Below are 25,910 nucleotides of genomic sequence, written 5' to 3'. Positions count from 1 at the left end.
CAGCATAAACCGAACGGCTGTCAGTTCCCGCGCTCCACTGGGGCGCTTGCTCCTCCGGTGCAGTGCAGGGTCACTACTCGGTTAGCGGGCCTTGCATGGCATTGCTGGGCGCTTCATCGGGTTCTTCTTTGCCATAATCCTCCAGTTCGCTCTCCCCCGCTTCTGCATGCTTAATTTTTCTTCCCGCCGCTTCGGTAAATCTTCGTAAACTTTTTGGAAAATGTTGGAATGGGGTGCATCCGATACAGGTCTTGTGTTTTGCGCCAGCTGAGCAGGGACCAGGCGAATGCCTCTGTGTGTGTGTGTGTGTGTGTGTGTGTGTGGAGGGGGGCTTTTCTGTTCAAAATTTCCAGTTTAGAATGAAGTCTTTTTTATCGAGGTGATAAGTATTTAGTTCTTTGAACTTACTTCTTTTTATATCTCGTCTCCCCTTTAAAGATCAATATTACCGGAAACACTGATTTCGTCCGTAGAGGCTAGTGGCTTAATTGCTGGAGTCTGTTTTGTATATGTAAAAGCAGTCGGGTTACCTTGGAAGGGAATAGGTACCGAAATTAATTGGAGAAACCTTGACTGGTGCACTGGTTACACTGTCTTCAATGGGTAGAGTAACCATGGCTTTTCGTAGCCATGTATTGTCTGTCAGTAGTTAACAAGTAATTATGTAACAACTCTCCAGTTATAATGATCAACATTGGCTACACAATTTGCTCAGGGATTTGCTTTTTTTTTTTTTTTTTTTAAGATTACCTGCTACCCAGCTGTGCTTTCTGAGTTTGTCAGTTGCAGCCCACCCATCCTCTATTTCTTGAGCTAAACAAGAAGTGAGCGCATTTCAGAACTTCTTTCTGGAATCTAAAGACCCTATTTTAAAAGTTTACAGGCCCACTGACATCACAGAAAGGGCGCTGTAAAGAAGGCAAGGAGGGTTCCCTTAAGACTTCCCTTTTGATAAATGTATCTAATTCAATAATAGAGAAAAAATGTTCTGGTCCAACTGTTAATAATGTTTCTGAAAAATAAGGAGTGACAGCTTTTAGAGGTTTAGCACACTAAATATGTTTGAGCATCTTTGGAGTAATTCAAATTGAACTGGAAAAGTTTTACAGGTAGTTTTCAGCTGAGGCTTAATATAAGTTTGAGATTTTTAAAGATTTCTTTCCCATTTATTCTCCTTGACTCAGAATAAACTTGATTGTTAAGGACTGGAAACAACACATGAAGGACCAAATGTAATGAAAATTAATAATTTAAAAATTAGCGGCAGGAAATTTTTTGTTGTTGTTAATCCTCATCGCAGGTATTATTCCTCTGATTTTCAGAGAGAGTGGAAGGGAGGGGGAGAAACAGAGAAACATCAATGTGAGAGAGACACATCTATTGATTGCCTTCTGCAAGTGCCCTGAACGTGGCCCTTGACCAGGAATCGAACCCAAGACCCTTAGGTGCTTGGGCTAACGCTCTATCCACTGAGCAAAACTGGCTAGGGCAGTGGCAGGAAATTTTTAGAGTTTTGTTTGGGACAGGTACATTGATTGGCTGATCTTTGTCATCCTGTAATTCATGTCTTGCTACATCTTTCTAGAGGGCAGCATAATTGATAGCATTCCCAGTTGAGGTATGGTGGCCTGGGATGCCATTCATTAGAGAGTGTGTTGTACTCCACAGGACTTTATCATATATTGTGCTGTTAATACTTTGCTCTCTGGAAACATAGACTGACCATTTATTTCTCAGATCGATACTCATTTAGGATTGGGGCCTCTATGATTCTGGAAAAAATAATTTGGGATTTTAGGATCTTGCAACAGTTTATGAAATTCTAAAACTGGAAGTGACCTTAGAGTCTACTTTTGTGGTAACTTTCTTTTGACAAAGTGAAACTGAAGCCCAGAAAAGGGGACTGGACTTAATCAAGGTGTGTGGTAGATAAGCAGAGGAGTTGGACCACCAAACCAGTATTTATGTCAACCAATACTGTGTTAAGGATGATTTGTGCTAAATTGTTGTACTGATGTTGTGCCCTTCCCCTCAAAGCAGCCACATTTTATCTCCCTGGAGCAGAGTCAGAGTTATGTGTGACTATAGTCAAATTTGAGTACAGTATGGAACAAACAGGTGCTTGGCTGTTCTTGGGTGGTGGTGTGGTGGTCTGGTGAGCAGTGTTTTCTACAAGCTTCAGTGATTTATGTATTGTCTCAGAATTTATACCCTATCTCTGTATCACCTGTTCTTTTATCCTAATGTTTCCTTTAAATTATCTTTTAAGAAACTTTTTATGTTTCATGTATACACATAAAATGTAAAATTTATTTCATGTCTATAATTTAAATTTTTTATTTACTTAATATTACATATGCACACATGACTATAAGGATTTAAACAAGACGATAATATTAGAACTTAAAAGTTTGCCCTGACAAGTGCATTCAGTGGTTAGAGCACCACAGCTTGTGCACCAAATGGTTGCTGGTTCGATTCCTGGTCTAGGGCATGTGCCTGGGTTCAATCCCCACCCCAGGTTGGGGCATGTTCAGGTGGCAGCCAATGGATGTGTTTCTCACATGATATTTCTCTCTTTTTCTCCCTCTCCCTCCTCATTTCTCTTCTTTTCCTCTCTCCCCCTCCCTCTCTTTCTAAAAATCAATGGAAAAAATATCTGCTGGTGAGGATTAAGAATAACAACAAAAAAGGCCATCTTTGTGTGTCCTGCCTTGTGGGAAATGCTGATTAATGGAGGAAGTGTGGACTTCCCATTTGTACAGACCTGGACATGAATTCTGGTTCAGCCTCTTTGCAGTTGTGTGGCCTTGGGCAAGGTGCATAACTTCTCATTTGTAAATTAGTATAATGGTGCTTTTCAGAGAAATTCGGGAACGTGGTGCTAAATTAGCATTACATTTGTGTGAGAAAACCTCTCCTGGTAGAAAGTATTCTTATTACTGTAGCTGTGAGTTTTAATTGTGTAAGTTTGACTATCATTGTTTTACTTTATGTCTTATTTGTAGAGAACTTGTAGACCACTCTCCCTTATTCCGACCTGCTCCCCAGTCTTTGATGTGTTAGAATCTTTAGACAAAGACACTGTTCCAAGTGTTAGTACCTTTTGGTACAAAATGGTGCAAATGAGTTTAGCTACTTTCCCCTGGAAGTTTTGTTCTAATCGTGGTTCCCAGCATAGTCTTGTTTTCTGTCAGCTGTGCATGGTTTATAGCAGAGTAGTATTCTATTCCTCAGTCTTTAAATATCCACAGCTCCCTCCTGCATGCACTTGGCTAAACTGGGGCCCTGGGGAGCAGTTCTTGTTTTGTCCCATGAGGCTATTCTTTGAACTTGTCTGGGCAGCAGAGATTTTTGACTCTGGGTGTGGGTCTCAACTGGGCACTTTGGGGACTCATGCAAAGCTGTTAATTTGGGGTGCAGCCACTATCCTTCAGTCTTTCGGTATTTCACTTGGTCTGGTGCCTGTGGCGATGCAGTGCCAGGAAGTGAGGTCTGGAAGTTGCTGGGTTGGCTGGGTACTAAGTAGGGCAAGATGAGGATGAACACAGTCCTAGGATTTTAGTTAAACCAGTTAGCAGGGTTTCCCATGGGGTGCGTGCACCTAGACATGAGGGCAAAGCAGACATGGAAGAATGGAGCTAGTAGAAGATGGAAACTCCAAGAATTGTGATGTATGTAATGAGCTCTGAACCCTACTTCTGAGGCTTCTTGACAGACGAGAAAGGAATTGGAGAAGTTGGAGGGACCCATGAGAAGAGTGGCATGATGAAGAGTTCTCTTCAGTAGTGTTCTCCCAGCGGCGCTGCAAGGAGCTGGCTGACTCAGCCTGAAGTCTGAGGGGAAAGCCAGAGGGAGAGGCCTGCCTCCTACACATTCCTCCCTGAGAAGGGAAGTGGAAACACTGACTTTTAAATGTCTGTAGATAATTTCTGAAGCTGGGTGATGGCCACAGCAGAGCTCATTATACCAACCTTCAACCTATTTCTCTATGTTTTGGGAAATTTACATAATAAAGAAAAATGTCTTTATATTGCAAAATAGCATGACTTCTTAAAAAATATACAGGGTGGGGCAAAAGTATGTTTACAGTTGTTTGCATGGAAAATAATAAAATAATTAGTAAATGATAGTTCAAGAATAAACTCTGTTTCACGTACTCAAAGCTGTAAACCTACTTTTGCCCCACCCTGTGTGTCTAATATTCTGAAAAGATTATTACCCACATTCAAACAGTTGTTATCTCTTGAGGATGAGATTAAGGGTGATTTTTCTTTTTTTGTACTAATCTGTATTCTAAGCTGTAACAATAACCATGTACTACTACTGTCATAGAAGAATATACCTTATAGAATAATTATTAGGTAACTTTGACTGAGTTTATAGGAATGGGTCTTTGTTATTGGTTCCTAACCAAACTAGAGCCCTTTAGCTGATAGGTAGGCCGAGGGATATTATAGGATGTAGATACAGACACTTATACACCTGATGCTGCAAACTGTGGTAGGGTTGGGGTGGGGGCTCTCATGTGAGCACTTCAGCTCTGCCACATGTGCTGTGTGATTTGGGGTGCTGTCTTTTCCCTCACCTATGAGCTGGGAGAATACCACCGAATCATCTAGAGTGTTTTAAATATGAAGGAGCATTGTAAACTTAAATTATTACCAAGTGCAAGGTATACATTCAGTGGTGTGCTTGTACCTGATGAGCATAAAAATTTCAGGAATTTTGTGAGCTGGTTAATACTATGTTGGTAGTTTGAAATCTAGCACAATGGGAATATTTACACCAAGGATATTGGCAAATGCTACAAATTAGAGTTTTTTTTTTGTTTTGTTTTGCTTTTTTCCCCTCTTCACCCTCACCCCCTTCCAAAAAAAAAAAAAAAAAAAAATCTGGTTTTGAAGCATTTGCCAGCACACCACTGGGTCTACTTGTATGTTGCAGAAACTTGGCTGGTGCTTCACCATCATTCTTATCCCAGGTTTCCCTTATCCACTTCCTATAAAAAAGTTTTTAAAGAAAAGCCAGATCTCACTTTCCTAGCCTTTCTTGAATTTTGGAGCGAGCAGATGACTTAATTCTGGTTAGAGACATTTAATGGTAATTTACTACTGGACTTCTGTAGAAGAATTTTTTCTTTACAGAAAAAAATACAGGCACAGGGGAAGAGTACCCTTTATACCTGATAGCTCCTTAATTTCCTGTCTTTGGAAAAGTAGTAAGAGGATGTGGTAGTTGGAGCCAAGGAGTCTCTCTGTACCATGAGGCAACAAGCCTGTGGATGAAAAGTCAGTACAAGAGGGGGCAATTGAGTGGCTTTATGAAATTGTTAAAGCTACTGAATTTACCTTGGGACCACCTCTCCCTGGACTTCTTGTTAAGTAAAATGGTAGATGTCCAGGTGGTGTAGCTATTGTTGGACCAGTTGTCAATTTCTTGTAGCTGAAAGCATTCTAATGTTGTCATGGTACTTCCCACTTAAATTCTGGCACCCTCAAATCATCACAACATGAGCCCCCTTTTCAGAGAATACACATTTTCCAGAACTCTCCTGCTCTCTGGCTTCCTGAGTGCACAGCAGACACAGTGCCTGCGTGGCAGCACTCTGAACCCTGCCCAGTGCTTCTCAGATGCGGAGGTGGAGTTGAAGTGGCTCCTTTATTTATTTCCACTTTAGGCAAAAAGAGTTTTATTAGGAAGGGAGGAAGAGCTCTGTTCAGTTTTGTTTGGAGAGGGAGATTCTGTGGGTCTATATTTTGGGTGGGGGGGAGACCAGGTATATTTAGAGCTAGAATGCAATTTAGAGGCAGTCTAATTTTGTCGTTCAATACAAAAGGAAATTGAGTCCCAGAGAGGTTAACGTGACTTGTTAAGGCAGATCTGGGCCACACACTTGTGTGTCCTGATTTGTTCTTGCAACTTTACTTGGCCTTCCTCTGTAAACAGCCTCGCTGCTGGTGAACACCCTCACGTTGCCCCGGCAATGAGAATTGTTCTGATTTTAGGGCATGCAGAGCTCCGTGAGCTGGGGACTGCTCGGCTCACCACTTGGTCTTCTCTGAGCTTGTCTGAATCTTGGATGGTGTTTCTTAGGCAGAGGGAAGAATACTCCGGAAGCTCAGGCACTCCACTCTTTGTGGTTTTGGTGGAAGGTTCCCAGTCCTTCTGTGGCCTTTGGCATAGATAGCCTGGCATTGGCATTTGTGGGCAGTGCATGTGTAGGGGAACGTTCCTATAGAGTTTTCTTTTTATTGATTGAGACACTCCTTTATTTATGGGTAGCTTTCTTGGAGATACAAACACACAAGCTGTACCAATTGCCCACTTCCAGAGAGCAACACTTATATGGCAGTCTATAGAAATGGCTCCCCCTTACTCTGCAATACTATGGCCCTGAGAAGAGGAGAAAAAATTTAGCCCTTGGGTTTTATTTTCTATGCTTTGAGGGAAACATTAGTATGTATATGCCTGCCAAACAAATTCAGTCATTTATCCAATATTATTGAATACCTTGCAGGCCCTTAGCCAGCTGTGGCTTCATGATCACAGGGCCCAAGATTTTTACTTCCTGCCGTATGCCTAACTTTGAGCACAGTCCCTGACCCATACCTGGGACTCAGAATTTCTTGTATAAATGGATGTAAGAATAAAGGAATGCTAAGAGCATTGGATATGGTCCCAAGCCCCAAAGACTTCAGTATAGAGCAATGGTTTTCATCTGGGGGAGGTGCACCTCCCTCTCCCCCACTAACATTAGAACTGTGTGTGTGCTTGTGTGTCCATGTTTGCATGTGCGCACACATGCTGTTACTGGCATGTAGTTGGTAGAAGCCAGGGATGTTGTTAACATTCTCCAGTGTTCTGGACAGCCTCCCTCAATAAGGGATTATCTGACCTCAAATGTCAGTAGTTCCAAGGTTGAGAGAGTCTGGTGTAGAGGGAGCTAGAGCCTCGTGAATGAGCAATAGCATGTTTCAGATATTCTTTGAGAGGCGTGTGCAAAGTGCTGTGGCAACAAGAAGGAGCAGCCCATTTTTTGACAGGACCTAGATTTTTGAGTCTGGAACTTGGAGGATGTGTAGGAGTGGATGGGGATGAGAATGTGGGAGGAAATTAATTCTAGGAAGAGCGTTAGACCAACATGGGCCAAGGGTCAGAGGCCTGAAGGAACATGGGGTTTGCTCTGGGCTGTGGGCCTGAGGCATGGTGGGTGTACAGGTGTGGGGGAGCTGGGTTGGAACAGGAAAGAAAGGTGTGATCAAGTTATGGGGGCTTTGTACGCTGTGTTGAGGCGTTTAGATATTACGGTCGAGTCAATGAGGTGCCATTCAAGGGTGGTAAGGGAATTCTATTTTAGATGACTAAGGGTCACAGTTTGAGGGGACAGTGGCTCTGAGGGTCACTCACATTAAGGCAAAGACTGAGTAGCTAGGACGGTGGTCACTGACATTCCAGTCCTGGTGGTTGGTATATTAGTTTCTTGTGGCTGCCATAACAAGTTACCACAAACTGGGAGGCTTAAAATGATGGAAATTTATTTTTTCATAGTCTGGAAAATAGAAGTCCAAAGAAAGTGTCAGTAGGGTCTAGCGCAGTGATGGCGAACCTATGACATGCGTGTCAGAGGTGACATGCGAACTCATTTTTTTGGTTGATTTTTCTTTGTTAAATGGCATTTAAATATATAAAATAAATATCAAAAATATAAGTCTTTGTTTTACTATGGTTGCAAATATCAAAAAATTTCTATGTGTGACAGGGCACCAGAGTTAAGTTAGGGTTTTTCAAAATGCTGACACACCGAGCTCTAAAGGTTCGCCATCACTGGTCTAGCGTCGCACTCCCCGTGGACGTTCTAGGGCAGTGGTAGGCAAACTCATTAGTCAACAGAGCCAAATATCAACAGTACAACGATTGAAATTTCTTTTGAGAGCCAAATTTTTTGAACTTAAACTATATAGGTAGGTACATTGTTATTAACTTAATTAGGGTACTCCTAAGCTGGCCTTTGCTAAAAATGTCCTCAATCTGATTTAGGCACGTTTGCTGAGGTCGACCCCTTCCAACTCTCCCATCCATACTCGTCTTGTATACTTGTTTCGCCCCTGCCGAAAACCGACTTCTGCCCATGGGCCACGAAGTTTCAATCGCACTGTATGTGTGCGCCCGCATGTGGTCTTTTGTGGAAGAGCCACTCTCAAGGGGCCAAAGAGCCGCATGTGGCTCGCGAGCCGTGGTTTGCCGACCACTGCTCTAGGGGGAGAATTCTTCCTTCCCTCTGATGGATCTACATGTTCCTTGGCTTCTCTGTGCCCACCCCAATGTATTTCCTGCCTCTGTCTTCACATGGCTGCCTTCTCTGTGTGTCTGTTCTTCTCTGAGTGTTTTATAAGGATACTTGTTATTGGATTTAGGGCCCACCTGGGTAATCTAGGATGATTTCCTCTCAAGATCTGCAAAAACCCCTTTTCCAAATAAGGTACCATTCACAGATTCCAGGATTTGATGTGGACATCATTTGGGGTCTGTTTATTGGCCTATTGGGGTTGGGAAGAAATGAAGAGAGGCTTTAAGAGGTTATTTGGATGGTACGATAGACACAGTATGGAAAAGAGAGTGATGGGTATAAGAATATACCAACATTTTTAGCTTAGGCTAAAAACTTTTTGATCTTAGGACCTCTTTAAAATAGTAAAAAAATTTTTGAGGACTCCATAGAGCTTTTGTTTATGTAGGTTATATCTCCATATTTACTGTATTAGAAATGAAAACTGAGAAATCTTAGAAATATATATAGTTCATTTAAAATTAATAAACTAATTTCATTTTGAAAATATTTCTTATGAACAGTAGCCATTTTCCCAAACACAACAGTGAAAATTGTTTTACATTTTTGCAAATCTCATTAATGTCTGGATTCTCACATTGAGTTCTACATTCAGTCTGTTACAATATGTTGTTTTGGCTGAAGAATATGAAGAAAACCTGGCTTCACACAGATATATAGCTGGAAAGTTCTTGGGAACCTCAAAGGTCTTGGACTGGCTCACACAGTTGGTAGGTAGATTGATGGTGGTCCCAAAACACACTATTGGGAACAAAAGAATGTTTTTTACTTTTTTTCCAAGGGTTGGGGAGGGGGAGGAGAGAATGAGTTTGTTAACATGAGAAATATTCAAAGCTGTAAAGAATTTTTGTGAGTTTATTTGAGCCAAACTGTTGACAACTGTTGGGAAGCAGAATCTCACCATATTGAGACAATGATCTGGAGACTGTTTTTCACCTATTTTTATGAAATACCATCAAAGGAGGAGTCAGAAGTGGGTTACATGAAACCATTGGTGATAGATTAGGGAGGTGGGAGGAAGTAAAGCAGGAAACCTCTGAGATTGGATAAAAAGTAAAATGATAGACACAAACTTCTTTTACATAGGTGGGCATAGGATAGTTAACAGTCAATAATTATAATGATAACAATAACAGTGAGGGAATTTGTGGCGCCCTAACACATTGGTTGTGCCCTGAGGGGTCTGGGAAAAGGGAAGTTACAAGTTACCCTGACATTCCAAAGGTATGTTATTATAGATGCAAAAAGATGATAGGCTCAGTTAAGATCAAAATTGATCTTTGTCAGGGAAGATACCTGCCTAGGACATGACTACCCACCATAGATGCTTTTTAATTACAAAGTTTTAATTTCAGCCCGACCAGCATGGCTCAGTGGTTGAACATCAATCTATGAACCAGGAGGTCATGGTTCGATTCCCTGTCAAGGCACATGCCTGGGTTGCAGGCTTGATCCCCACTGGGGAGTGTGCAGGAGGTAGCTGATCAATGATTCTCTCTCTCTCTTTCTCTCCCTCCCCCTCCTTCTCTGTGAAATCAATAATAAAAAAAAAGTTTTAATTTCAGACCATCCTTTGTAGTTACTTTAGGTCTCTGAGTTTGCAAGGCCTTTCCTGAGCTAGTCAGGTTAGCATGTGGCCCCTTTTTGTCCACACCTGTCGAGAGTGTGCAAATAGATGGAGGAGCAGGCTGACTCTGAGGATGTAGCCTTCTAGACCTGGACTTCCTGCATCCTGTCAGCAGGACCTCTGAGGAGAGTGGTTGGAGGGAGGTGAGTATGGGGTGATGGGCGGCCTGAAGGGAGAGCTAGTGGGGTGACTCTAGCTACATTTGCCTCCTCTTAGGTTAGCAGCCTCTCTTCGTCATGACCTTTGCACCTGTGGCTCTTGCAGCCTGCTTGCCTTACTCTCTTTATTACTCTCTTTATCACTGCAAAGTGATGGTTTGCTCTTCAGCATGCAACACAGTTTGTATTTGATTTGTTTATTGTCTGCTGTGTTCCCCAGCCATTGTTAAGTTCCGTCAGTCGGGGACCATGTCCCTTTTGTCTCCCGCTGGTAACCAGAGGCAAGGAGAGGTAGGTGGTAGGAGTTAATATTTGTTGATAGGATTTGGTGGTTATTAGAAACCTGGTAAATCAAGACGTAGTACAGGGCATGGGGGTGCCAGAAGGTATTAAAATGTGGTTCCCACCATTGAGGAACTTTGGGTGGAGGGAGGGCTGGCAGTCCTGTCTGCAGGTAGTCAGCTCAATAAAAGGTTCATCGGGGTGGCGGGAACAAATGAGGGAGCAGCCAGTACTCTGGAGGAGTCAGGAAAATCTCCAGAACTGTGGGTGTTTTCCAGGTGGCAAGGACACAGAGATGGGAAATAGGACCCCATTTTCGGAGGAATTGCTAAAAGTTCAATAAAGCAAGAGTATATTAAATCTATAAACTTGACTGTGTTCACAGATTTTGGGAACGGTTGAGGGAGAGGAAGGGATAAAACCTGCTGGAGAGAAAAGGGGTATCAGCTTAGTCCTGGGGTCAGAGGGTCAAGACCCACGGGAGTGATGGCTTATGTATACTGCGTTCCAGATCGCTGCCTCCAAGGAAGAGGGGAGCCAGGACTGGGATGGGGCTCCCTGTTTACCTTGAATTTTCTACAGGAATTTCCAGGCAGTTTGAATGTGCAGAGATTTTCCCCAGCAAGAATAAACTCAGCCTTCAAGCCACATCCAGTGTGCCTCCGCTCAGCTGTGCACACACCGTCTTGTCAATTAAAATTTGGTAGAATTTGCTGCTTTTCTTTCCCAGCCGTTCCATTCATGGATTAATCTAATGAAGTTGTTGAGATTAGGACCGTATACAGCATTGGCCACAGTGAAAAACAAAAAAAAATGTGTTTTGTCTGAAGTGTTGTTGGAATTTTTTGCTAAGATTCTGGTTTGTGTAAAGATATGAGGTTCCATCAAAACTGTGCGCAAGACTGAGCTAAATAATTTTTCTTTCTCCATTTTTTTGGTTTTGTTTTGGTTTTTTAAAACTACACACCGTGCTGTCTTAGTAGGCCGCATGGAAAATATTTTCCAGTCAGAGCTGTTTTTACTCTTTGGTCAGTTTGAGATTAAATGTCAGCTCCTTCTGGAAAGAAAATTATGAATTGGAGACACTGTTTACTAGTACATTATTCTCACATGAGACCTACTTTTAAGTCATCATTAAATAATTGAAATGTTTTTGAAGTTACCGTTTATTAGTACTCGATGTATATATGCCTCCCACTAGCCGATGTGGGGTGTAGAAAAGTTAGAAGCCTGCCGTCTGTCGCCTCTGGCACAGAGCTTCTCAAAATATCAGTAGTGAAGAACCAGTTTTTCTTTTTGAAATTAATTTTCAACCTGTTGCACTGGTATAAACATATGATGAAGACGAGTTACTAGAAAAATGATATGCTGATGGAATGCAGTGGCGTTTTCAAACTTCTGCAGGTTTCTTGTGGGACCTGCACGGGTTTCAGATCACACTCTGAGTAACACTGCTCTAGAAATTAACATCTTGAGCACATAAAACTGTTAGAAAATGACCAGTGTATTGCTTTTATTTATTTTAAACTTGAGGAATAATATATCCATTCAACATGGTGTGTAAAGTGCCACTTTTCATTTTGCTATCTGATGTTGATTGTGTTGGTCATTCGAATGTTTTCTGTGTTTGGTTTCATGCCAGACTCATAAATACCCTTGAGGTGGGTACACTTATTCACCTTTTTAAAAATGTGGAAATTGAGGTACGGGAGGGGGTTACTGAGCTTGCCAAGGTCATTTAGCTGCACACTGATGGAGTTGGGCTACTGAGCCCCTGCTGCAGCCACTGTGCTCTGTACATAGTGAGGCTAAAAGTGCTGTGAGTTCAGAAAGGAGAGAGGGTTGGAACACGTGGAGGTTTCACAGGAGGATGGAGGGTATGAAGGACAGGATCTGAGTAAGAGGGGACATGCTGCTCCCTTTCTTACGACAAAGCTGGGAGGTAGGATGAGGGAGGCACAGAGTGAGGGGGCGGTATCTCCACAGATCAAGCAGGTTGGGGTGAGGATAAGCTCAGGAGGTCCTGCTGTCGGATTGATCTCACTAGCTCATGTCTGATAAATCCAGTGGGGAGAGTGGAGTCCAGGAGGCTGTGAGGGAGGCGGCTGTGGAAACCAAAGCATGAAGTAAAAAGGACTTTAAATAGGACTGGAGAAGAATGGGCAGCTGGTCACAAAATTGGTCAAAGGAAAGGAAGAGAGGAGTGTGCAAAATACTTGGGCTTCTTTGACACTGTTCAGGATGAAAGTGCTGTTGCCTGAGGACCTGAGTCCCACCTTTTTGTGCCCTGTCTTTAGTGATCTGACCAGGTACCTAGAAATACTGGATTGCTGAATTGGAAGAAATGTTTGGACTCCCATCTCATTCACCCTGTGACTTCTGGCATGAACTTGTTTACTGGAGAGCTTATGACTGAAAGGGCCTGTTTGCCTTTGGTTTATGCCACCTGTCCATGCCCTCAGTACCTGGTGCCCACCTGCCGTGGGCTGCTTTGGTGACGGTTAATCGACAGAATTGCTTGGAAGGCTGGCTAAGTGCCGGGAAGAGGTGGGGAGATCAACCTCCTGAAAACAAAGAGGGTGAAGGCTGAGGGGTGGTCACAGACGTTAACGTTTAGACTACATTTTTGGAGGTGGACTCAGGACATTTGTTTTCTTGGCTCGAAATTGAAGGTTTAGCCTCTCTGTTTTTGAGCAATTGACCTAAAACAAACTCGCCACCAGCAACAAAAAGAGACTTCCCAATTTCTGTTCTCTCCCAAGCAGGAAGAAGGGTGTTCTGCATTTTTACCTGATTTTTCCTGCATCCATTTATTTGTATCACCAACAAATTTTCCTTTTTTATGAATGTGCAGTTCATTTGGTGGAAATCGCACATGCCTTCCTGCAGGCGTGTGCCTGGCGTGGTCAGGGAGGGAATTAGGCAAGGGGGTCAGAGGATAAGCAGAAGGGACCAGGCTGGGAGTGTGTGTCAGCTCCCTGGACAGTTAACTTCCGAGGACAGAAGCCTTGCTTGTGTGTTTCTCTGCCCTCATGTCACCCATCATAGTGGGCAGGAGATCCAGTACTAAGTGAAAAATAGGATTTACAGGCAGAGTTTACATTTGATAGGATTGCAGTGTAAGAATTTTATAGGACTGTGATTTACCTGAGCAGTTGGGGGTTCCGGAGAGAACACTACCTTTTGAGGCTGTCTTAAATGAAATTCTGGGCGGGTTAAACTTGTGGGTACCTCAGGTCCTCTTTCCTGCATTATGATCATGCAGTTTTCCTGAGAGCCACATCCAGGTGTTTGGTAGCGAGGGTGGCATGTGCTTGGATGTGATTTGAATATAAATTAATGGGATACAACAATTTAGATAAGAGTGTAATAAATGCTAAGTATATTTAGATGTACTTTGAAGCCAAATCTCTCCCACTTTAAAATGGGAAGGAGGGACTGGCTGCGTCACTAGGCCACTTATGGGTCGGGCGGGCTATCATGGGGAACTGGCCGTCGGAGAGCTGTGCATTGTCAGCATGTCATCCATGGTGGACGTTTCATCCAATTCATTGGCAAGTTACTGAGTAACCCGTCATGTGCTTGGGGGGCCCGTATGTGCTGGCCATACGAAAGATCTCAATTACGTGACGAGGACCCCATTTTTGAAGTACTAGGTGTGTGCCTCCCGTGTGGTTTTCACTTACTCTTTACAGTGGGCATGTGCAGGTGGAGGTATCTCCATTTCACAGAAAAGAAGGCAGCCCAATTCCAATGTAGGTTTGTTAGGGCCATGCTAACTCCGCAAAGGTCTCGCTGTCCTGGAGATACGTGGACGTACTGGGGGCCTGATTCTTCCGTGGTTCCTTAGCCATTTCACTTCTGCCAACCTCCCAGCCTTAGTTTCTCTCCCTGTAGAATGGGGACTTACCCTGCCACGGCCACTTGGCTCATATGAGGATGGCGTGAGTGCTGCTTCAAGGCCAGGGTGTGGTATTATTATCACCATGGTTTTCCTTTCTTCCGTTTTTGCCTGCTTCTCAGTACAGATGTGAAGACCGGACATGTTGTTTTGTGTTGAGTTCATATCCTTTTGGTTTCCCTAAGTCCCCACCATTAGTGATTGATGGCCTGCAGGTGTGATTTGGGTGGGGGTAACTATTAATAGCAATACAGATGAGGGTGGATATATAGAGCTGAGTTTCAGATATGGCTTTGATGCAAATGTGGCCCTGGTGTTTAGAGACATAGTACTGGGTTGCCATTTAGGGGAGCTCTGTCTCCTTTAAGTCAGTCTGGCCCATTCCCTGGGCCCTCTTCGGGAGGGCCTCTCTCTTTGTTAAACTTCTCAAACCACTATGAAGTGACACCTGACTTAGAAGAGTTGCAAGCAGAAATGACTCCCCATTGCTCTGTTGCAGGGGACTGGTGTCTGCTTATACAGAGCCCTGATACTGCTCTTCCCAGCCGTGGTGCTCTGCAGCTGGTCCTGCTGCTGCCACATGGCCCGGATCCCGATTTTGAAGGGTGGTCTTGCCCTGAGGGGTAGTGTAGAGCTTCGCTTCCCACATCCCCTACAAGTATCTTTTACTCTCCCAGGGATGCCGTAACCAAATACCACAAACTGGATGATAGCAATTGTGGAAATACATTCGCTCACCGTTCTGAAGGCTAGAAGTCCACAAGATGGGGCCCCACCTAGGAGGCTCCAGGGGAGGATCCTTCCTTGCCCCTCCAGCTTCTGCAGCCCAGGCATACGTGGCTGTGGCTGCATAACTCCAGCCTCTTCCTCTGTCTTCCCTGTGGTCTCTTCTCTGATAAGGGCACCAGCCACCTTGGGATAGGACCCACCCTAATTCACTATGACCTCTTGACTTGATGTCTGCAGATATCCTATTCCAAATAAGGTCCTTTGCACAGGCACTGGGGTTAGGACTGACATATCCTTTTGGGGTATACAGTTCACCCTACAACAGTGTGCCTGCAGACCTATTTCTAAACTCTCCTCTGCGGGCACCTGTGTTGTCCCGTACTGCTCCTTGCCTTCTGGGTCCTCCTGGCTCAGGAGATCCTAGGTCTCCTTCTTTGTTCCCAGGAACTTCAGGCTTCCAGCCAACTCTTTTTTCTCCTATCACCTTCAACTATTTCCTTCGCTGGATTTTTGGTGCCATGAAAATATGCACAGGAGCCTCACATCTTAGATCTCCCTCTACCCTAGGACCCCATCTTCCCAGGTCTCCCCTCTCTCCATACTTTCCCCAAAGCATCCTGTGTGCTCAGTCTCCTTCACTTCCTACTTCTTCCTCTGCTCCTTCCAGTCTGGCTTCTGCTCTCGTTGTTCCACTGAGACCTCTCTCAGGTCACGGGTGACAGCCACATTCCCAACAGCACTTGCTCCTGTGGCTCCCTTGGTGCAGAGGTGTCCTCACTCGGCTCTGAACCACAGCACTCCTGGTTTCCTTCTCTCCTCTCTGGTCAGGCCATCTCAGCCTCCTTTGAAGGCTTTTCTTCCTCTACCTGGCCATTAATTCAGTGTTGGATTTTTGTGAGGTCTGTCGTAGGCCCTGTGCCCTCTCACTTCACTTTGTCCCCAGGTGATCTTAGCCACCCCAGGCTTCAGTGACTACCATGCAGACAACTCACACCTTGACGAGTCTAGCCTAGGTATCTTTGCACTCCAGACTTGTACGCCCAGTTGCCTCCAAGTAACATCTTGTTTTGTTTGTCTGCTGTCACACTTACATTTACAACTGAACTTGCGATCTTCTCTTCCCTCCAACCCCTCCCCAACATTGCTGTACCCTGTCTTGAGCTGTTACCTCCCAGATATGTGAGGGACATTTTTTACAACCTACCTCTTTTTTCCTTTTTTCTTTTAAATATGTTTTCATTGATTTTAGAAAGGAAGGGAAAAGGAGAGAGAAACATCGATGAGAGATGAGAGAGAAACATCAATTGGCTGCCTCTTGCACACCCCCTACTGGGGATTCAGCCCACAACCCACGGCAGCCTCTTGGTGCACAGGACAATGTCCAACCAATTGAGCCACACTGGCCAGGACACAACCTCACTCTTTGTCATTCCATCTAACATGTCAACAAAAGCCCTATTGAGTAGCCCTCATAAATATCCCTCTTTAGATCCACTTTTATCCATCTCTGTCACCAGCATCTTGATTCTAACTACCATCCTCTGAAGTCCTGACTGTTATGAGAGCCTGATAACTGTTTCTAATCCCTGTCCACAGCCTTCCATCTAGTCTGAACCTACTCCAGTCAGTTGTTTACACTGCAGACCTATTCAGGTCGGATAATGCCATCTCTCTGCACAAAACCCTTTACCATTCTGATGATAAAGACAGTCCTTCACTTGGTCCACAGACCTGTGTGGTCTGTCCCCACCTACTGCTCAGTCTCATCTCACACCTGCCTGCCTTCTGCTCCTGCTATGACTGCATTTTTTCCTTCATTTCACAGCCCTATGGCTTTTACATGTGCTCTTCCTGCCTCTCCTCTTTACTTGTTAGGGACACACATGACCATGATTTCTGTGCCTTCCTGATGAACTCGCCCTTTTATCATTATGATCTTTGATGTCTTGAAGTCCACCTTATCCATATTAATATAGCCACTTCAGCCCTCTTATGTTCATTGTTTGCACGGTATTTATCTTTTTCCATCTTTGCCATCAACTTATCTGTCTTTATATTTAAGTATACCCCATAGTTGGCTTTTTAAGTTTTATTTTACACTTTTCCAACAAGTATTATTAGTTAAGCCATGATTCAGGATCTTCAGGTGGGATGTATCCAGGTTCCCCTTCACCTCCCTGGGAGAAGTTGGAGGACAGAGGATAGGTGGGATGCAGCCCATTCAGATCTTTCCAGAAAATGTGCCTTCTGCCTGGTGTTCATCCCAGGCTGACACCAAGATATGGGGCAAAGAGACGTGTACACATGCTGGTATCTTTCACACACAGAGCCATCACCCCCTTTAGCAGTCATTGCCTTCTCACAGCAGTGGAAGTCCAGATAGTTCTGCCAGCAGTTCCTGGTCTAGTCCTGGTTGGGGAAGTAGCTGTCGAAAGGAGCAGGCTAGCCCTAGCCGGTTTGGCTCAGAGGATAGGGCATCGGCCTGTGGACTGAAGGATCCTGGGTTCGATTCCGGTCAAGGGCACATGCTGGGTTATGGGCTCTGTCCCCAGTAGGGGGTGTGCAGGAGGCAGCCAAATCAATGTTTCTCTCTCATCATTGATGTTTCTATTTCTTTCCCTCTTCCTTCCTCTGATATCAAAAATATATTAAAAAAAAAAAAAAGAAAGAAAGGAGCAGGCTGACAGGTCTTGATTTTGGTCTTGCTGTCTTCTACCTTGTTGCTGACCCCTAAAGACAGCCCTGAAGCCACTCTACATAGTTGGGTTTTGTGTTTTTATCCATTCTGACAATCCCTGTCTTTTAATTGGAATCTTAGTCCATTAACATTTAATTAGCCTTTAATGTAATTATTGATATGGCTGGATTTAGGTATATGATTTTACTATTTGTTTTTTCATTTTACTATAGTTATTTTAAAAAATAATTTTAATTAACTCTTGATATTTTAGTTATGCCTCTTTACATAGGGTTATTTATTTATTTGTGATAGCTCTAGGAGTTACAATATATATCCCTAATTTTTCATTCTTAAGAGTTCATATTGTATCACTTTATGTAAGATGTCAGCCTGGTCATTGTAAGGTTCATCCTCTTAGCTCTACTTCTGACTCACCGCTCAGCTCAAAGGTGGCTTCTTCAGGGAATTCTTGTTTGACTTCTTAGACCAGTGAAGTCCCTGTTATGTACACTGTGAACAGGTGGCGCTTTTCTTTGGGGCATTTATCACACTTGCAGCTTGCTGGCTGTGGGAGCCCCAGTACTTAGCACAGTGCTGTATCCTTAGTTATTCGTTGATCGAATGAATGTTCCCTCAATGCTGTTAAATCCCCTCGATGTGTTAATGATAAAGAAATAGATGCAGGGGAGCCCTGATGTGTGGCTTAAGGAAGTTTTCATGATAATGTACTCCAGAGGATGGGAATGGCATTATATAAGGCTGAGAGGTTGAAAAGACAGTGTGTGTGGGAAGGAATATTATAGTCAAGTAGATTAAATGAGAGTTAAAATATAAAAATAAAAAGGAGCTCTAAGTTTTTATAACAATAGCCACCATTTATAGAGTACTTTATGGGCTAGACACTGTGCTAAACTCTTTGTACATTTTCTCTTATGTAATCTCAGCCCTGTGAATTATTATTGTTTCATTCAAATGAAGCATCTGAGGTGCAGAGAGGTCAGTTACCCTGTTTCCAGTCACAGGTAAGGGCCCTGCATTCACACTCAGACCCTGTGATTTTGCCACTTAGAATGGAAGCGAGACTGGGAAGCGAAGCTTAGCTGTTCAGGGCATTGAATGCCTGTCCTAGGTAATTGTGTTTTGATCCAGGGTCTGAGTCCAGTGGAGAGAGGGCCCATAGATGTTATTGACCGTGTGTATGTAGACTGTTAGACTAGATGCTTCTATTCTTTAGTCCCTTGTGAAAAAAAAAATAGTGGAAGCCCTCTGAGGTTTTGAAAAGGTGAGTGCGGGAAAAAAACCTATTTCAGGAAGATTAATTTGGGGGCACCTGGTAGGGTGCATTCAGGTGAAAGTCTGGACAGGGGAAGAGCAGTGTGTGAGGAGCCGTGGCCAGGGCCTGCTGTGACAGTGGCCATAGACGAGGGAGGTGGCTGTCATACTTTAAAGGAAGGAGTAAATGTGAGATGTTGTGAGAGAAGTATGGATAGAATTGGTTAATGGTAAGGTGTGAAGAGAGAAGGATTATTCCCTTATCTTCTAGGTCAGCAGTCGCCAACCCGTGTTCCTTGGACCACTGGTGGTCCATGAGGTCTGAAAGGTTGGCGACCGCTGGTTTAAGGAAACTTTTGGAGCAGCGGTTGCCAACCGGTGTTCCGCGGGCCACTGGTGGTCCATATGGTCTGAAAGGTTGGCGACCGCTGTTCTAGGCCATTTGTATCTGCTAACTGTGCTTCCTGAAGATCAGTAAATACATCCGTAAGGAGGATTATCATAGTCTCGTTTCTCAGGTTGGGATCTGCAGACTTCCCCAGGGATCTGAGAAACTGTTCTTTTCAGGGAAAGGTGTCCAAGGCTAGGAACAATAGTCGTAGAGCTATTCTTTAACGTTTCGTTTGTTTTGGGGAGGACCTAGCTCTCACAACCTGCCAGAGAGGGACATTTTTCTACTTCTGTCATTGCCATCCCTGTGGACGTTTCTTTAGTTCAGTTACTCAGTTTGTTTGTAGTGTGAGTAGGTGACTGAGGAAAGTGAGTTGTCCCTGTGCATGCTCTGTGAGTCAGGTGAGACGTCTGGAGGAGGTTAAATGGGTGTGTGTGTGACCACCTGTGTCTGTGTTTGTGTGCATTTCTTATCTGCTTTTTAGAGGTCATTGAAAATCATGTTAAACGGATCCGGGGTCTGAGTCCGATGGAGAGAAGGCTTTGAGTGAGAAAGAGCTTAACCAATTTCCAAATTAGCATCAAAATGTTTTCACTTTCCTCAAGGAATTTTTATTGAAATTAAAAGATTGCTTTGAAAGTGATCCAAAAAGTAAGATCATTCTCTGAAGTTTAAGATAAATGCATGAGATTTATGGATGCATTTGGAGTTCACCCAAAGTATCAAAGCCTGATTCCTGTACCAGTATTAAATATGAAAACGCACAGTGAACACTGGCCTTGCATATGGACATGGGCCAGTTTCAAGGCTTTTATTTCTGTTTGTCTCTGGTTTCCTGTCCCTCTAACATTGCTGTAAGGCTTGTTATTTTAGTTAAAACAAATGGCAAGAGGTGTGAGAGTCTGCTTTTCTCCATGTTGAGGTCCATTGATTTTAGGACCAATGATTATTTTTGTTTGTTTTATTTATTTATTACTTTTTTCTTTTTTGTTTATTGATTAATATATTACATACATGTCCTTATCACCCCATTGTCCCCTCAACCCCCCAACTCATGCCCTCACCCCCCTGGTGTCTGGGTCCATTGGTTAGGCTTATATGCATGCATGCAAGTCCTTTGGTTGATCTCTCCCTCTTACCCCCACCCTCCCCTACCTTCCCTCTGAGGTTTGATGGTCTGATCAATGCTTCTCTGTCTCTGGATCTGTTTTTGTTCATCAGTTTATGTTGTTCATTATATTCCACAAATGAGAGAGATCATGTGATATTTATCTTTCTCTGACTGGCTTATTACACTTAGCATAATGCTCTCCAGTTCCATCCATGCTGTTGCAAATGGTAAGAATTCCTACTTTTTTTATAGCGGCATAGTATTCCATTGTATAGATGTACCAAAGTTTTTTAATCCACTTGTCTGCTAATGGGCACTTAGGCTGTTTCCAAATCTTAGCTATGGTAAATTGTGCTGCTATGAACATAGGGGTGCATATGTATTTTCTGATTGGTGATTTTGGTTTCTTGGGATATATTCCTAGAAGTGGGATCACTGGGTCAAATGGGAGTTCCATTTTTAGTTTTTTGAGGAAACTCCATACTGTTCTCCACAGTGGCTGCACCAGTCTGCATTCCCACCAGCAGTGCATGAGGGTTCTTTTTTCTCCACATCCTCGCCAGCACTTGTTGTTTGTTGATGATAGCCATTCTGATAGGTGTGAGATGGTACCTCATTGTCGTTTTGGTTTGCATCTCTCGGATGATAAGTGACTTTGAGCATGTTTTCATATGTCTCTTGGCCTTCCTTAAGTCCTCTTTCAAAAAGTATCTATTTAGGTCCTTTGCCCATTTTTTTATTGGATTGTTTATCTTCCTTTTATTAAGTTGTATGAGTTCCCTGTAAATGTTGGAGATTAAACCCTTATCGGTGATAACATTGGAAAATACCAATGATGTTTTTGACGTGTTGAAATCCATGTGCTGCCTGGTCTGGTGCATGGCTGCTCTGGGCCACAGGGCATGGACTGTGATACACTGTCAGCTGGCATTGGCTCGTGGTGAAGTAAATATCAGGTCTTGCACATGTTATACAATGTTCCCTCGATGCTGTTAATGATAAAGAAATACATTTAAGCCTTAGCCGGTTTGGCTCAGTGGGTAGAGCGTTGGCCTGTGGACTGAAGGGTCCCAGGTTCAATTCTGACCAAGGGCACATGCCTGGGTTGCGGGCTTGATCCCCAGTAGGGGGCATGCAGGAGGCAGCCGTTCAATGATTCTCTCTCATCATTGATGTTTCTATCTTTCCCTCTCCCTTCCTCTCTGAAATCAATAAAAATATATTTTAAAAAATTAAAAAGAAATACATTTAAAACTCTCTGAATTCATTGTTGTTCATTCCTCCCAAGTATTAAAAATATTTTCTTTTACTCCCCATGTCATATAGTGGGAAATTTTAAAACCTTTAACAAGGGGTCCTTTTACTGGAAAAGGTTTGGTATTGCTGATCTGGTGCCCAAAGCACAGTTCTGTAAATGAGACCCTGATTAATAATTGGGTGTGCCCCAGGTTTTTTAGGTTTTAGTTGTTTCACCTTTGCAGATAGGCAAAGTAGCAGCTGGTGGTTCTGTTTATTCTAAGAATCATTGAGTAGTTGTAATGGAACAAGTTTAAATCTCTGTAAGGAGCATTGTAAGAATTTTGGTGGTTATACTCTTTTATTTAGAAAAATCTTTGAAGAGACTTGTGAAACAATAAACTGAAGCATATTATAATTTTAGGAATTTATGTGAGCAAAAATCAAATTGGGCAGCAAAAAATTAGAAGTGGTTAAAAGTGCCCCATTGTCTGGAGCTGGGGAAAATTTTTTATAGAGAAATGGTGGAAGCAAAGTAAGGAAATGATTGGTTGTAGCTTAAGCCCTAGCTGGCTGTTTGTGATTGGCTAGGTTTGGCTTTTGTCGCATTAGAGCCACCTCAGTTGAATGGCCTCCTTGTTTAATTGATTAAAAAAAATTTAAGCCCTAACCGGTTTGGCTCAGTGGATAGAGCATCGGCCTGGGGACTGAATGGTCCCAGGTTTGATTCCGGTCAAGGGCATGTACCGTGGTTGCGGGCACATCCCCAGTAAGAGGCATGCAGAAGGCAGCTGATCATGTTTCTCTCTCATCGATGTTTCTAACTCTCTATCCCTCTCCCTTCCTCTCTGTAAAAAATCAATAAAATATTAAAAAAAAGATAAAAAAAATTTAAAATTGATTTTAGAGAGAGGAAGGGTGGGGGAGACAGAGAGACATCAATTTGTGGTTTAACGCATTGATGCATTCATTGGTTGATTCTTGCACATGCCCGACTGGGGATTGAACTGGCAACCTTGGCATATCAGGACAATGTTTCAACCAACCAGACAGAGCCTTTATTAATTTAACAGTTTTCCTTTTGGTGGATCTCTCGTACATGAGAGATTAACCAAAGATTTGGTATTAATGTCACTCTCAGAGTTAAATTGCTCTTTTCTCATTGTGAAACTCACAGGTTATGATGTCAGGTTCATGGAAGAATTGCTTTTGCTGTTGATCCTGTTTTTCATCTTGTTTCTGTTTCTCTAAGTGCGATGGGACCATCTGATGTGTTGCTGATGGCTGCAAACATGCATTTAAATCTGAGAGAACACAGCGCACCAGGGAGGTTATAATGACTTTTAGGAGGATTGTACCAAAAGACTGAAGTGTGCTTCTTAGCTAGGGTCCCCATTGAACCAAACCAGTTGATGTCAAATAAGCCACAAAACTACTTTATGAGTTATCAACCTGTTTAGCCACAAAGCTTGTCTATTAACTAGCCACATAGCTTGTCTATTAATTTTTATTTTAATTAATTAGTTAATTAATTTTTTGCATTTCTATAATACCAGAGGTGTTGATTCAGACACAATAGGAGGTATTTGCTATGGCACAGACTCCTCCTTGTTCAGCCAACAAGTAATACAAAGCAATTCTGTTATCTAAAATCAACTTAGCAAGAGAGCCTAGGGACTTTCTTGTGCTGCCATGGCCTTAGGAGTGGACTCAGCAGTGGTTGCCAGAGTTAAGGATAAGTTTCTAATCATGTTTGTACTAACTCCAAGCCAAGGAAGAAGGGACTGTCCAAATGACCACCATCTGGAGGGGTTAATATCTGCTGGTAAACTTCTTTTTGGTCGATAGTATAAATACAAGGGAATAGACCAAAGGTGAGTTTCTGAGGTATTATGAAGGGACAGTGGGGCATTAAATACAGCGAAAGCACATTGTCCTTTCATCCTCCAGCTGTCAAGACAGTGAGTTACCCAAGTATAGGGATGGGTACCAAACCTCCACATAAAAAGGAGTAGCTAGTCTGGCTAGTGTGACTCAGTTAAGCATCATCTGGTGCACTAAAAGGTCGGTGGTTCAATTCCTGGTTAGGTCAGGCCACGTGCCCAGGTTGTGGGCTCCATCCGCTGTCAGGGTTCATGCGGGAGGCAACCAATCTATGATTCTCCTCTCTTCCTCTCCATTCCTCTCTCTCTCAAATTAGTAAAAACATAGTTTTTAAAAAAGGACTAGCCAGGAGGTGTAAATAGGGTAGGGCTCCCTGGTAAGTATAAGCATATCAATAAAAATACATCCTATAGTTTGGGGGAAATTTGGGGTGTGAGCATCATTCAACCAAGACTCAAATGTGGTATTATCACATATTGGAGGACCACCTAAATATATGGGCCTTACAGCAAGTCTACAAATTATATGATTTATACTGCTTGTGTCTTTTATATGTATTCAGTGGATCTCATTTTCCCACCCCATAGGTGGGTTAAATTGAGGAAAGGAAAGGGGGTATGTGAATTTAGTGTTTTAACTTTACAAAAGGGACCTGCACAACAATTTAGGCATACAGTGGCATTTGAGAGCCCAGTGAAATTCCTTGTAGGATAAACTAAGGGGTCTCTCCCTTCATGTACTGATTATGGTTTGGCACGACAAATCCAGCAATGAAATTTCCTGCAGGAGCTGTTGTTTGTGAAATCCTAATAAAAGTGTTGTCTTCCCATGCACTGATAGAGAGAAAAAGCAGATAGCAAATAGGCAAAAGGGATTAAGGTTTCATATTGGAGATGCAAGTCTTGATCCGTGATCTTGAGAGAGCTGTTCACCTCGAGATGTCTGCCCCTGGGGATGCATCTCTCTGGCCAATTTGAACTTGAGGTCTCTGGCTATGTAGTTTTAAGAGTCTGTAGAGTCAGTTGGGAGAGGTGGACCCAGGGTTCAAGTCTCTGAAGTTTGGCTGCTGCCTGGGTAGTGAGGAGGACCTGGTATGGTTTCTCCCAACCAGGTTCAAGGACAATCTTTCTTAGGTGTCATTTTCAGAAGACCTACTCTCCAGGTTCTAAGTTGTGGAAGGTTCAACTATCTGTAGGAGGAAAGGTCCTGGAAAGCTTCCTTTACCTGGTGGAAATAAACTTTGACATAGTGCGTTCATTAATAAAGCTTCACAATATTGAGTCAGAATTTATGAGTGTAGGAAAAATATGTGGTGGTATCATTAAAGGTGTAGGTCTTCCTGTTACTATTTTATAAGGTATTAATTTATACTTTCCCATAGGCATTGATTTAATTGTCATCAAAACCAGTGGTAGAACTTTTGGCCAGGGCAGTTGATTCAGTTAATTTAACTAGCTTTGGTTTTGTTACCATTTGTCCACTCAACTTTTCCAGATGACTGAGGATAGGAGCGTCGATGGTAATATCATTGTATCAGCAGCACCTTATTTAATTATTTGTCTAGAAATGAATTTCCCTATCACTAGAGATTTTCTGGGGATACCCCAATATGGAAATATATTTTCTAAAAGTTTCTTAGCCACATTTGTGCTGTCAACCTTTCTGCATGGGAAGGCTTCAATCCATCCTGAGAACATACAAACAATGACAAGAACATTGATAACCCTTGTTGGAAGCAGTAGGATGAAACCGGCTTATAAGTGTTCAGATGGTGGGAGTGCTCCATCTAATACCTTGATGATATTTGCAGGGCTATGGGTTTGCAGATCAGACATTTGTTGTAAACCAATTTTGTGACCTTGGAGCAGTTCGTCCACCAATACTCTTTTGTAATTTGGATCATTTCATCTGTGCCAGGATGAGTTGCAGAATGTAAAGCTTTTAATAACGGCATTCTTAGGGACTCAAGAACTGTCTGAATCATGTTTAGTACAGGATGGGCAAAAGTAGGTTTACAGTTGTTTGTATGGAAAGTAATACAATAATCTATACTGATAATAGAGGAATATGCAAATTGTCTGGGACGCCATCACAGTAACAGTAACGACCAAACAGCAGGCTGTGTGGGGCAACAAGGCTGGCAGGGGGGTTAGTGAGGGATGACCAAACGACTTAACAGCAGGCTGTGTGGGGCAACAAGGCTGGCAGGGGGGTTAGTGAGGGATGACCAAACGACTTAACAGCAGGCTGTGTGGGGCGACCAGGCTGACAGTGAGGGAAGTTGGGGGC

General features: G+C 43.1%; 1 protein-coding gene across 4 annotated transcripts in view; it reads left to right on the top strand.

The window, feature by feature from the left end:
• MED12L (mediator complex subunit 12-like) overlaps window positions 1-25,910 on the top strand; it is a 397,491-nt gene that overhangs the window by 32,095 nt on the left and 339,486 nt on the right. The window lies entirely within an intron of this gene.

Source organism: Myotis brandtii, unplaced genomic scaffold (assembly GCF_000412655.1).
Source record: "Myotis brandtii unplaced genomic scaffold, ASM41265v1 scaffold179, whole genome shotgun sequence".
NCBI classification, from domain to species: domain Eukaryota; kingdom Metazoa; phylum Chordata; class Mammalia; order Chiroptera; family Vespertilionidae; genus Myotis; species Myotis brandtii.
This window is presented reverse-complemented; position numbering and strand designations above follow the sequence as displayed.